Source organism: Sinocyclocheilus anshuiensis, unplaced genomic scaffold, assembly GCF_001515605.1.
Source record: "Sinocyclocheilus anshuiensis isolate Anshui unplaced genomic scaffold, SAMN03320099.WGS_v1.1 scaffold711, whole genome shotgun sequence".
In the NCBI taxonomy this organism is placed as follows: Eukaryota; Metazoa; Chordata; class Actinopteri; order Cypriniformes; family Cyprinidae; genus Sinocyclocheilus; species Sinocyclocheilus anshuiensis.
In genome coordinates this window covers 197603-201152 of record NW_015552595.1, presented here as the reverse complement: position 1 = coordinate 201152, position 3550 = coordinate 197603, and the positions used below count along the sequence as shown (strand labels likewise).

General features: G+C 38.3%; 1 protein-coding gene across 1 annotated transcript in view; it reads right to left on the bottom strand.

Annotated features, from left to right (window-relative positions):
* LOC107665627 (GRAM domain-containing protein 3) overlaps window positions 1–3550 on the bottom strand; it is a 15867-nt gene that overhangs the window by 7326 nt on the left and 4991 nt on the right. The window lies entirely within an intron of this gene.

Here is a 3550-nt window from a genome sequence, read left to right as displayed (position 1 = left end):
GTGTGTGTGGGTGTGTGTGTGTGTGTGAGAGAGAGTGTGTGTGTGTGTGTGTGAGAGAGAGTGTGTGTGAGTGTGAGCGTCTGAGGAGTTCATACATCTGACTAAATGTGTCACTGACGAAGGCTCTGATGAACATGAAGCTTATTTAGAGGATTTATCTCTGTCCCTAAAGCAGTGCTATTTTAGTATTTTAGTTTTTTATATTTTAGTATTTTATACACTATTACAGTATTTATTTATTTAGATTTGGAATGTGTTCATTTTTAAAAATTAGAAGCATTTTTTTTGTTGTTGCATTTTTTAAGTTTAATTCTAAGTAATTTTGTTTTAATCACTTGTCATTTGTATTAGTTTTTTAAAAATGTAGTTTTATTTCAGTTTTAGTAACTTTAGTACTTAAGGCAGGTGAGTATGGTAAAAAATGAACTAACAGACATTATCTAGGCATTCTCTAATTAAATATTTACTAATTTGAATACATTTCCACAATCTGAAGATTGGATAAATCAGGTTCATAATTCTTGATTTTGTCATATTAGAGTTAAAGGCTTTTCTCCATAAATCAGAAAATACTGTCAGCAGACAGAAAACAGACACATTTTCACCATGTTTTTAGGAGTAAACTGCTTTATAAATCAGTGTGAATGAAATATGAACAAACCTACAGAATACAGAGAGGAATAAAACTCTAAAGTTTGCTGTTTATAAGTGAAAAAACTCTTTAAAGATTGAAACCTACAGACGCATAGATAAAGTGCAATACAATAAACACTTAAAAGTGTATGAAAAAAAAACTTTATGAAAAGCCAAAATCTTAAAATGAACAGATGCATGAAACTGTGTTTTTGCCTGTAGTGTATTTCCTTAAATATACTTATTTCTAATGTTTAAGTTCATTTTCATCCAATATTTATCTTTTATTTTATTTTTTAAATGGTTTTAGTTAGCAATAACAAAGCAGACACACTCACCCTGAGCTGTCCAGTGAAAACCTCCTGTTTGCTTTTTTACTTCCCATCATGCTGTGCGGTGAGGTTCAGGCGGATACAGATCGTCTCTATTGAGCGGCGGCCTGCAGATCTGTGTGTTATATGCATCCATCACATCAGTCTGATCTCACTGCAGACAGTAACAGCTGTGACCACGCCCACGACTGCCCAGAGCCACGCCCACTGCAAGCCACAGCCACTCCCACCAACCGTTACCAGCGCTGCGTCTGAAACCTGGAGGATGTTGCGGATCTTAACAGCATTTAATAAACTCTGGAGTCTTCAGGTGTTTGTTTGTGTCAGTGCTGCTTCTGGATCATTAGATGTTACTCCCTGAAACACTGTCTGAATGAGCGGCTGCTTCGGGGTCAGATGACGCCCTTGTGTGTTCATTAGCCCCGCCCCCATCCCACATGAGGCCACGCCCTCAGATCAGTGTGTTCTTCAAAAGCACATGACCGCTGCACCTGCCCCTGCACAGATGCTATCAGACACACCAGACAGATTCACCGTCACTGCAGATGAACAAAGAGGAAGTATCAGAGAGAACATGAGATGGATATCATACAACCCAACTGCCTTAGAGTGAAAAAAAGTGACGACGTGCAGTCAAGTGTGGTGGCCCATACTCAGAATTTGTGCTCTGCATTTAACCCATCCAAGTGCACACACACACACACACACACGGAGCAGTTGGGGGTTCAGTTCTTGCTCAAGGGTCTCTCTTCAGTCGTGGTATTGAGGATGAAGAGAGCGCTGGTCATTCACTCCCCACACCTACAATCCCTGCCGGTGCAGAGACTCGAACCCACGACCTTTGGGTTACAAGTCCGACTCTATAACCATTAGGCCACGACTGCCCCCTATCACCAACCAATCACATGCAGGCAGGGCTGGATTATCCTTACAATATCACTTTTTTTTTAATTAAATAAATGTAGACTCCAGCCCAAACATTTCAACAGTGGTGTATTCCTGAATGTTTCGTATTCAACAACTCCAATGCTATAATCACGTTCTATAGCACGCTGTTCATTACAGACAACAATTCTGATCCATCCCTCAGTCTGTAAGAATAAATGGAAAAGAATTTTAGGGCTCTATAAAATACATTTATTTTTTCCTCACATTCCATTTTATATTTACCAGATTCCATTTTAATAGTTTAATTTTTTTAACAATCAAAAAGTAAGTGTAATTAATTTAATTAATAAGAATAACTTCATTTATTTTTGTTTTTACAATAATAAGGCCTCTTAATTTTAAGTTTAAGTACCTCTTTTAATTTTATTTATTTTTAAAGAAATTCTGTATTTTGTACTTTAATTTTTCTGTTGAAAGCATAAAATATGAATTTAATTGATCTTTTAATCAAAGTTAAACAATTAAACATTATTATTATTTCTACATTAGGATGTATATTCTATTGTACAATAGTAATCTATTTCTGCCACAATTTCTTCAAATTAAACTTGTGTTGCCGTCAAGACCTTTGAGTTTCTGTATGTATATGATATGACCAGGACTGGATTTATCCAATGGGCATTATGGGCACAGGCCCAGGGGCCCATGCGCACTTGGGGCCCAAGCGAGGGGAAGAAAAACAATTCAGAGTGTCTTTACATTAAGTGCAAATAGCGCGCTTGTTGGCAAACTCTATTTACAGTAGCTCCGCCCACCATTGTCTGGTTGACACTCAATATTAAAAAAGACGCATTGAATTCAACGGCTTCGGTGGTGTAGGCAGTTGATTACTGTTCAACTTTGGGTAAAACGCAGCGCTCGTCACTGTCACAAGCCGTCCAATCAATGGGACAAATGCTACACCGACCAACCATCCTACTTGTACAACGACTGAGCAACAATGGAGAAGTTAATATTACTGGTTACTGCATTTTTATATTCAGTTATATTCTTCGAAATGAGATACTAGTAATATGTTACTGCCGTGAATATTCCACATCATAGCAACCAAATCTTCAGCTGGAAAAACGCTGTGCCACCAAAGAGTTCTCAAGCGCCACCAGCTGGCCATTTTCAGAAGAGCACCTGGCTAAAAATGCTTTGATGGACACGTTCATTTGAATATTTATTGTTAGGCATATGGCCTATTAGTCCTCTCAAACCTGAGAAGCGAGTCCAGAATATTCCACTGTGTTCCTGGACACGCAATTTGCGTAGCTGTAATTCATAGGCGGGGGTTATGGTAATTGTGAATGAGCGTGCACGAGTGCCCTATTTACGAATGATTGGAATTCATTAACATACACATGTTTAACTATTAAATCGGACGTTTACGAAGCATTTGTGAATCCGGAGGAGAGTTTTCGGGAAGGTCCGTTTTACATGCAAATTACTCAGAATTTACTCATATATAGTGCTGGGCGGTATACCGGTTCATACCGAATACTAGTCTTTATTTTTGTTTTGATATGAATTTTTAAAATACCGCAATACCGGTGTATGTCGCTTAAACAACGTTCGTAACGCGACACTGTTTGAAAGGGGTCCCTTTTCACTGTTGCACTGTGGTGAGGGAACAGCTGTATGTGTTACTAAGC